Source organism: Ascaphus truei, chromosome 16, assembly GCF_040206685.1.
Source record: "Ascaphus truei isolate aAscTru1 chromosome 16, aAscTru1.hap1, whole genome shotgun sequence".
NCBI lineage: Eukaryota > Metazoa > Chordata > Amphibia > Anura > Ascaphidae > Ascaphus > Ascaphus truei.
In genome coordinates, this window is record NC_134498.1 from 52,598,246 (window position 1) to 52,608,951 (window position 10,706).

The following is a 10,706-nucleotide window of genomic DNA, read 5'->3' on the forward strand; positions in this document are numbered from 1 at the left end:
TTGATACCAGTAAATATACCATCTGTCGCTCAGAGTTCTGGACAGTATGATCTTTTCTAATTGTTTGCTTTTGAGTCACAAGGATGATAAAATTGCCATTTGGAGAATATTTTTTATCAAGTTTGCCCCTACAGTAATGACCCCCCAGATATTCTATACGCCCCAGTAGCTGCAGCTGCTCCCCACTTAGCTGTGGGGTCTGTTCCTTCTCAATGACACCTCCATACGCCCATATGGCGCCTTTAATTTAGTGCGCCTCTGATACAGGCTGCAGATTGGAGTCACATGTCAGAAGCTGACTGAATAAACTCTTATTAGGGCAAAAGCGTCTCAATAACATGTGTCTCCTTCTGAGTCTTCAAACAGAGAAGAAGAGGAACCCCTCATCCTGGCGAGGATCATGTAGCAGAGAATTATTAAAGAGCAGCCCATCTCAATGGGCACTGCAAATTAGGAGTAAGGAAATATCAAACCTCCGGCAGCAGAGATGGGACACGTCGTGCTCTAGTTTTGTCCACAAATATTGCAGAGGACTCCAACCGTGGCCTCGGGTCACCCGTAGAAAGTGTTGGAGTAAGGCATTGTGATTGTGTGTAACTGTGGTGATTGTCCTGATTGTCACTCTGGGAAAGAAACGAGTATCCAGGTGTGCGGAAGCGACCGTACTGACCCATGTACTCAGAGAAGGCCCATCTCTATCCGCTTCACTCTATGGTCCTGACCCGTTGAACCTACAGGTGCATGATGCTATCTAAAGATCCTGCATGCGTCGTCACTAAAGGTTCCTAACATGAAAGGGGGGACTGTCCGAGTAAAGGATTCTGGGCCTGAGAAATGGATTATGATATGGGGTCTCCGAGACACATCATGGTATACTAAGACTACTCTGGTGACAAAAGGGTTAATCAGTTGGAGATCAGGGAAAGTGAAATAAGTGACGGAGACTCTAGACATGACTGTTTACCAAAAGAGAAGGGTTACTGTTATAACTTCTGGGTCATATGCCACTAACAAGATTAGACAGTGGTTGTCGTAGGGATAGTGTGGGAAACGCTTATTCTGTTTATCTTGGCATAATAGGTGTTTTGCATAATCCTTATGTGGGCATTTAATTAGTTTAGCTATATAAGCAATAGCGTTATATATATATATCTATAAATATATATATATAATATCCCGTGATTTTGATATATGCAAATAGTTTGTGCTTTACGTGTTCAGACCGAGCCTGTGAGATTTCACCATTTTGGTCTCCATGCAATTGCATCGTAATAATAAAGAAATCATTACTTGTTTTACTCTACTCATTTTTTGACAATCAGTATTTTTTGTTCTCCACCACCACATAAGCCACAAGGTACTCCAGCCGTGGCCTCGGGCCACCAATAGAAAGCCACAATGTCATCTGCTGAGGCTTTGTCATTGGCTGTTGGTGGCCATATTGTTTCCCCAGTCCTCCCGGTGGACCTACAGCCCACCCCGGGCTCTCCACTCCGGAACCGAAGAGACCTCAGGTGTCGGATGGATCACAGGTGAGCTGTGGGGTCCCCCTGCTTCAGGTAAGATTACCTGGGACTGGAAGTGAACGGATGGATCGCAGATGAGCTGTGGGGTCCCCCTGCTTCAGGTAAGATTACCTGGGACTGGAAGTGAACGGATGGATCGCAGATGAGCTGTGGGGTCCCCCTGCTTCAGGTAAGATTACCTGGGACTGGAAGTGAACGGATGGATCACAGGTGAGCTGTTGGGTTTCCCTGCTTCAGGTAAGATTTCCTGGGACTGGAAGTGAACGGATGGATCACAGGTGAGCTGTGGGGTTTCCCTGCTTCAGGTAAGATTACCTGGGACTGGAAGTGAACATTTACAGCGAAATCTGCCAAAATATCTTCCAATAGTTGCCAAAATATTCTTGCTATTAGGGTTAAGCGTTTGGTTCATCTTTATAGTGCAGAGTAACAGAGTACTTCAGTATTGGGTGAGACCTTTTGTATTTGGACTAACAATAGATATTACAGTATAAGAGACGCTTTCGAGAGTTCTCGAAGAGAGGAGAACTATCCAAAGCGTGACTTATAATATCTATTGTTAGTCCAAATACAAAAGGTCTCACCTAATACTGAAGTACTCTGTTACTCTGCACTATCGTTACTGGACTAACACGGCTATTTCTACCTGCTTCATCTTTATCACATTTTTATTTTATTGATTGTTGACATTTTCATGACTTTTCTCAAAGCCAAGATTACCCAGAGATCTCCAAATTCACAAATATGCACCACTGATTCACCCACTCCTTCCCCTGGGAAAATGATGATGGTACATTGTAAAATGACACTGAGCATCTCCCATACTCATCCACTGCAGAGTGAGGAGGGAGAGAGGAGACGGGGGAGAGAAGAGGTGGGGAGAGATAGGTAGAGAGAGGAGGAGGATAGAGGGGGAGAAAGGAAAAAAGGACAGGGGGAGAGGGGGGGGCGAGAGAGAGAGGTAGGCAGGGAGGGAGAGGGGAAGAGATAGAGAGAGGGGTAGGGAGAGAAAGAGAGGAAAGAGAGGGGGAGGGAGAGAGGAGAGAAAGGTGGAGGGAGAGAGGAGAGGGAGGGGGTGAGAAAGAGAGCTGTTCCTTAAACTAGTCCCAGATCAGCAGTTACGTTACTGTTTTAATTTGGGGCCGTTTTATTTTAACCAACCCCATTTCTAAAGCTGGACTGTGGGACATCGCAGAGTGACTGAGGTGCTCATCTTAACTTGGTTTCCACTGGTCCTGCCTTGAGAAGTAAGATTGCTGCTGGGGGACAGGATGCTGAGGGAAGGGCTGGTCCAGGGAGCATCAATCACCTGCAGCTCTTCATCTCAGAGCTCTTCTGATGTCTTTATAACATCTTCCCACTGCCTTTGATCATGTCCAGCTGATGCCCTGCATTCCTCCATGCTCCAGGCCGCCTGCCCCGACACCATCAAAGGGTGCAGGGGTCTCGGGGAGGCTGTGGGGATTTAGGCTGTCACAATGTATTGTATCAATAGACATGAAGAATGTGACAGTCAGCAGGCAGACATTAGGGAAGACACAGAACATATGTGATCGCAGCAAACGTCAGGGCGCTGGGACCAGACTGAACTCTTAGCAACATGAAATGATCTGAGCTCTGTATGTCCCGTACCCCGAGCTCTGTCCCGTACCCCCCTAACCTGAGCTCTGTCCCGTATCCCGAGCTCTGTCCCCTATCCTGAGCTCTGTCCGTACCCCCCTATCCTGAGCTCTGTCACGTATCCCGAGCTCTGTCCCCTATCCCGAGCTCTGTCCCCTATCCTGAGCTCTGTCCCGTATCCCGAGCTCTGTCCCGTACCCCGAGCTCTATCCCGTACCCGAGCTCTGTCCCGTAACCCGAGCTCTATCCCGTACCCGAGCTCTGTCCCCTATCCCGAGCTCTGTCCCCTATCCCGAGCTCTGTCCCGTATCCCGAGCCCGAGCTGTCCCATACCCCGAGCTCTGTCCCGTACCCCGAGCTCTGTCCCGTACCCCGAGCTCTATCCCGTACCCGAGCTCTGTCCCGTAACCCGAGCTCTATCCCGTACCCGAGCTCTGTCCCCTATCCCGAGCTCTGTCCCCTATCCCGAGCTCTGTCCCCTATCCCGAGCTCTGTCCCCTATCCCGAGCTCTGTCCCGTATCCCGAGCCCGAGCTGTCCCGTACCCCGAGCTCTGTCCCGTACCCCGAGCTCTGTCCCGTACCCCGAGCTCTATCCCGTACCCCGAGCTCTGTCCCGTACCCGAGCTCTGTCCCCTATCCCGAGCTCTGTCCCGTACCCCGAGCTCTGCCCCGTATCCCGAGCTCTGCCCCGTACCCCGAGCTCTGTCCCCTACCCCGAGCTCTGTCCCCTATCCCGAGCTCTGTCCCGTACCCCGAGCTCTGTCCCGTATCCCGAGCTCTGTCCCCTATCCCGAGCTCTGTCCCGTACCCCGAGCTCTGTCCCGTATCCCGAGCTCTGTCCCGTACCCCGAGCTCTGTCCCGTACCCCGAGCTCTGTCCCGTACCCCGAGCTCTGTCCCGTACCCCGAGCTCTGTCCCGTACCCCGAGCTCTGTCCTATAACCCCGAGCTCTGTCCCGTACCCCGAGCTCTGTCCCGTACCCCGAGCTCTGTCCCGTACCCCGAGCTCTGTCCCGTACCCCGAGCTCTGTCCCGTACCCCGAGCTCTGTCCTATAACCCCGAGCTCTGTCCCGTACCCCGAGCTCTGTCCCGTACCCCGAGCTCTGTCCCCTATCCCGAGCTCTGTCCCCTATCCCGAGCTCTGTCCCCTATCCCGAGCTCTGTCCCCTATCCCGAGCTCTGTCCCCTATCCCGAGCTCTGTCCCGTACCCCGAGCTCTGTCCCGTACCCCGAGCTCTGTCCCGTACCCCGAGCTCTGTCCCGTACCCCGAGCTCTGTCCCGTACCCCGAGCTCTGTCCCGTACCCCGAGCTCTGTCCCGTACCCCGAGCTCTGTCCCGAACCCCGAGCTCTGTCCCGTACCCCGAGCTCTGTATCCCATGCATGCATTTGCAGCATTGCCCACCCCACGCTGTGTTCAGCTGCCGGACCTGCGGGGGTGAGTGACAAATTGCTCCGTCTCAGACTAAACATGTTTAAAATATGGAAATCCCTCGCTGCCCGAGCATTACCCCACAGCTATCTATCCATCAGCATCATACCCGCACGTGTCACCGCACAGCGCCGTGCAGCCAGTGTACACCACGGGCGCGGGCCACGGACACAATATAACAGGACTGGCAAACTCCAGTCCTCAAAGGCCACCAACAGGTCAGGTTTTAAGGATATCCCCGCTTTAGCACAGGTGGCACAATCAGTGGCTCAGTGAAAATGACTGAGCCACCTCTGCTGAAGCAGCGATATGCTTAAAACCTGACCTGTTAGTGGCCCTTGAGGACTGGAGATATATTACAGTTGCAAGCGCTCAGCCATATAACACATTGTTAAACTTATGTTTGTTACTGTAGCATCACTCCCTGCCTCAGCGCAGAGCGTCGCTCCCTGCCTCAGCGCAGAGCGTAACTCCCTGCCTCAGCGCAGAGCGTAACTCCCTGCCTCAGCGCAGAGCGTCACTCCCTGCCTCAGTGCAGAGCGTAGCTCCCTGCCTCAGCGCAGAGCGTCACTCCCTGCCTCAGCGCAGAGCGTCACTCCCTGCCTCAGCGCAGAGCGTCACTCCCTGCCTCAGCGCAGAGCGTCACTCCCTGCCTCAGCGCAGAGCGTCATTCCCTGCCTCAGCGCAGAGCGTCACTCCCTGCCTCAGCGCAGAGCGTCACTTCCTGCCTCAGTGCAGAGCGTCACTCCGTGCCTCAGCGCAGAGCGTTACTCCCTGCCTCAGCGGTGTCACTCCCTGCCTCAGCGCAGTGTCAGTCCCTGCCTCAGCGCAGAGCGTCACTCCCTGCCTCAGCGCAGAGCGTCACTCCCTGCCTCAGCGCAGAGCGTCACTCCCTGCCTCAGCGCAGAGCGTCACTCCCTGCCTCAGCGCAGAGCGTCACTCCCTGCCTCAGCGCAGAACGTCACTCCCTGCCTCAGCGCACAGCGTCACCCCCTGCCACAGCGCATCACTGCCTGCCTCAGCACAGAGCATCCCCCCTGCAGCGCACAGCATCCACACACTCCCTGCAGCGCACAGCATCCCGCACTCCCTGCCTCAGCGCACAGCACCCCGCACTCCCTGCCTCAGCGCACAGCACCCCGCACTCCCTGCCTCAGCGCACAGCACCCCACACTCCCTGCCTCAGCGCACAGCACCCCGCACTCCCTGCTGCGCACAGCACCCCACACTCCCTGCCTCAGCGCACAGCACCCCGCACTCCCTGCAGCGCACAGCATCCCGCACTCCCTGCCTCAACGCACAGCATCCCGCACTCCCTGCCTCAGCGCACAGCATCCCGCACTCCCTGCCTCAGCGCACAGCATCCCGCACTCCCTGCCTCAGCGCACAGCCCCCCGCACTCCCTGCCTCAACGCACAGCATCCCACACTCCCTGCCTCAGCGCACAGCATCCCGCACTCCCTGCCTCAACGCACAGCATCCCGCACTCCCTGCCTCAGCGCACAGCATCCCGCACTCCCTGCCTCAGCGCACAGCATCCCGCACTCCCTGCCGCAGCGCACAGCCCCCCGCACTCCCTGCAGCGCACAGCCCCCCGCACTCCCACACATCCCTTTATTAGGAGACAGTACCGAGCTCAGGAAAGGAGCGATCTTATCTGAGGTTCCGGGTCCGAGCTGTGGGACGTTCTCCCGGTTACCCCGAGGTCCCGAGCACCCGGCGGGAGGTGCGGTGTGTATATTGCCCTCTCTGTGCCAGTTTGAATCCATCTCCAGGATCTTGTTTCTCACGGCTTCTGTTAATAATGTTTTCTCCCGTCGCGTATCTCTGACAATGTGCACAGCGCTGTATACACGATCTGCAGGGGGAGGTCAGCAGGTTAGACATGTTCGAAGTGCGGAGCGGTGCGTCTCTGACCTCTGCAGCTTGTGAAGGGTTAACAGACAGGGGGGAGGTTTGCAAATAAAAAGCATATGGGAAGCACAGACACGGCACAAACTGAAATATTAACAGTCCGGGGGGCATTTTTTGCCAGTTTCCTTTCTGTTCCAGGACCCAAAGCGTGTGTGCTGGATAAAGATGTTTTATTAACCTCTCCACTGCCAGGTGGGACCTCACAGGACAGCATGTTATAGGGAATCGCAGTAATATTCCCTGTATGTGATCGGGGGAATTCTGGCCGAGTTACACATATTAAAATGGGATCAAAATCCGGACCTCCCTTTTTCTCCCTGATCTGCATCACAAACTGGACCAGCGGGTGCGCTGTGAAACCCTCCTCAGGTTTCATTCCGTATTTCCTGCGATCAGAAAGCACGCGGCGTGCGTCAGGGAGAACATTTCTTTGTGTTGATAAGATTGTAATGTAGGCCCACCACACGAACCCTTGCCAGGCCTGCCACACTGGTGTTGAGTTGGGGAGACCACTGGCATTTGCAGGAATAAGCAGTGGGGGTCGGATGTTAGCATTTCTATGGACCCTTTTGTGTCTTTTATGTTCCAAATAAGAGGACATGTTAGTTTAGAATGTGAGGTCATACTCAGCACTGCTCTGTGTAGCCGGCTGACTTTTATGTAGCGCCTGCAGAACTTCCCATCTGACATGTTAATGTTTCTGTTTCTCAATCATTAAATATTGAAAGACTCACATCAACCTTTTAACTTCTGCCAGTAAGTCTCTCTCCGGCTGCAGCGTTTGTACAGAATTCACACCGCGTCTGCGATTCTCTTTACTTCTGCTTCAGGCATCACCTGGGACACAGGTAAGGGAGGGCAAGGTCACGGGTTCACTTCGGGCATCACCTGGGACACAGGTAAGGGTGGGCAAGGTCACGGGTTCACTTCGGGCATCACCTGGGACACAGGTAAGGGAGGGCAAGGTCACGGGTTCACTTCGGGCATCACCTGGGACACAGGTAAGGGTGGGCAAGGTCACGGGTTCACTTCGGGCATCACCTGGGACACAGGTAAGGGAGGGCAAGGTCACGGGTTCACTTCAGGCATCACCTGGGACACAGGTAAGGGAGGGCAAGGTCACGGGTTCACTTCGGGCATCACCTGGGACACAGGTAAGGGTGGGCAAGGTCACGGGTTCACTACGGGCATCACCTAGGACACAGGTAAGGGAGAGCAAGGTCACGGGTTCACTTCGGGCATCACCTGTGACACAGGTAAGGGTGGGCAAGGTCACGGGTTCACTTCGGGCATCACCTGTGACACAGGTAAGGGGGGGCAAGGTCACGGGTTCACTTCAGGCATCACCTGGGACACAGGTAAGGGAGGGCAAGGTCACGGGTTCACTTCAGGCATCACCTGGGACACAGGTAAGGGAGGGCAAGGTCACGGGTTCAGTTCGGGCATCACCTGAGACACAGGTAAGGGTGGGCAAGGTCACGGGTTTGCTTCGGGCATCACCTGGGACACAGTTAAGGGTGGGCAAGGTCACGGGTTCACTTCAGGCATCACCTGGGACACAGGTAAGGGAGGGCAAGGTCACGGGTTCACTTCGGGCATCACCTGGGACACAGGTAAGGGTGGGCAAGGTCACGGGTTCACTTCGGGCATCACCTGGGACACAGGTAAGGGTGGGCAAGGTCACGGGTTCACTTCAGGCATCACCTGGGACACAGGTAAGGGTGGGCAAGGTCACGGGTTCACTTCAGGCATCACCTGGGACACAGGTAAGGGTGGGCAAGGTCACGGGTTCACTTCAGGCATCACCTGGGACACAGGTAAGGGAAGGCAAGGTCACGGGTTTGCTTCGGGCATCGCCTGAGACACAGGTAAGGGAAGGCAAGGTCACGGGTTCACTTCGGGCATCACCTGGGACACAGGTAAGGGTGGGCAAGGTCACGGGTTCACTTCGGGCATCACCTAGGACACAGGTAAGGGTGGGCAAGGTCACGGGTTCACTTCGGGCATCACCTGGGACACAGGTAAGGGTGGGCAAGGTCACGGGTTCACTTTTGGCATCACCTGGGACACAGGTAAGGGTGGGCAAGGTCACGGGTTCACTTCGGGCATCACCTGGGACACAGGTAAGGGTGGGCAAGGTCACGGGTTCACTTCGGGCATCACCTGGGACACAGGTAAGGGTGGGCAAGGTCACGGGTTCACTTCGGGCATCACCTGGGACACAGGTAAGGGTGGGCAAGGTCAGGTTCCATATCGGTTTGTGACCTGAGAACGTTTGTGACCTAGGAAATTCGATAAGATGTTCTTGTGTCAGACTTTGGAGAAAATGTTCAAATCTGAGAAAAATTCAAGAAGTAGAGAAAGTCTGATCCTTTTTATGTTTTAATAAACACAAGATTTTGGATGTCATACATTTGGAAGATAGGGGAAGTAGATAAGTGGTAGATGAAGCAAGTAGGTGGTAGACAAGGTAGGTGAGATGGTAGGAAAGGTAAGTAGGTGAGGTAGATGCTAAGTGAGTTAGATAGGTGAGGTAGGTATGTGTGGTAGGTGGGGTAGGAGGTAGGGGAGTTTGGTAGGTGTGGTAGGTAGCTGTTTGGTGAGGTCGTATGGAGGTAGGGGAGTTTGATATGTGGCAGGTAGGTTATAGATGAGATAGGTAGGAGGTAGGAGAGTTAGGGGGTACAGGAGTTAGGTAGGTGGTAGACAGATATTAGGTAGGGGAGCTAGGTGTGTGGTAGGTGGTACAGTAGGTGAGATAGGTAGGTGGTAGATGAGAAAGGTAGGTGGTACAGTAGGGTAGGTGGTAGACGAGATAGGTAGGTGGTACAATAGGTGAGTGTAGGTGAGATAGGTAGGTGGTAGGTGAGAGATAGGTAGGTGGTAGTTGTGAGATAGGTAGGTGGTAGTTGCGATAAGTAGGTGGTGGGTAGGTGAGATAGGTAGGTGGTACAGTGAGGTATATAGGTGGTAGGTGAGATAGGTAGGTGGTGGGTAGGTGGTACAGTGAGGTATGTAGGTGAGATAGGTAGGTGAATTAGGTAGGTGGTAGGTGTGATACGTAGGTGGTAAGTGTGATAGGTGAGATACGTAGGTGGTAGGTGACATAGGTAGGTGGTAGATGAGATAGGTAGGTGGTAGGTGAGACAGGTAGGTGGTAGGTGAGATAGGTAGGTGGTAGGCGAGATAGGTAGGTGGTAGGCGAGATAGGTAGGTGGTAGGCGAGATAGGTAGGTGGTAGGTGAGATAGGTAGGTGGTAGGCGAGATAGGTAGGTGGTAGGTGAGATAGGTAGGTGATATAGGTAGGTATTTTCCCTTTGCCGGGCAGTTTGTCAGGGTGTCTGTGCTTCCCTCTCACCCAGAGATGGTTAGTGTCTGAGCACATGGATTATCTCAGAGAATAATGTGCAGCCCGTCTGTTCCTTCTCTGGTCGGACTGTGTACAGTAATTCCAGTGTCTGCTCACATAGCCAGCAGCCGAGGGGAGAAGCGTGTGCAGGATTTAGACATGTACAAATACTCATTCATCTAACCTTTTCTGTAGTAACATGCCCATTGGAAATGTGTTTTTTTTTTTTAAATGGCTGCACACCAAATTACACTTATCGTGTAACTGGGCGGTAGTTATTACCAGCGTCACAAGACAGAGCCAGCTAGCAAGCTGCAACTGAGAAGCCCAGTTAGGGGAAGAAGCTGTCTTTGAGTGGGTATGCTGGCTCTATACTTCCCTGCCCCAGGCAATGCCGTACAAGCTGTGTAATACAGCAGACTGAAGCCTTGGGGGGAAAAACAGGACTGGGCTGCAATGTCACGCTACACATTAACAGGACTGGGCTGCAATGTCACGCTACACATTAACAGGACTGGGCTGAAATGTCACGCTACACATTAACAGGACTGGGCTGCAATGTCACGCTACACATTAACAGGACTGGGCTGCAATGTCACGCTACACATTAACAGGACTGGGCTGAAATGTTACGCTACACATTAACAGGACTGGGCTGCAATGTCACGCTACACATTAACAGGACTGGGCTGCAATGTCACGCTACACATTAACAGGACTGGGCTGCAATGTCACGCTACACATTAACAGGAAAATGCAGGCGCACTGTAAAAAAGTCACAGGATACTTATGAACCAGTGCTCCATATCAGAAGGATATCCTGAGGTCCCAGAGAATCAGCAGTGGGGATTTGGTGTGGAACAG

The 10,706-nt window shown here is 53.6% G+C and overlaps 1 long non-coding RNA gene across 1 annotated transcript; it reads right to left on the reverse strand.

The window, feature by feature from the left end:
* Positions 1–2,629: 2,629 nt before the first annotated feature.
* On the reverse strand, positions 2,630–7,367 carry LOC142467644 (uncharacterized). Its single transcript, XR_012788448.1, has 3 exons — positions 7,227–7,367; positions 6,210–6,436; positions 2,630–2,981 (listed from the first exon to the last, which is right to left on the reverse strand). It is a non-coding gene; the product is annotated as an uncharacterized LOC142467644 (long non-coding RNA).
* Positions 7,368–10,706: the final 3,339 nt, after the last annotated feature.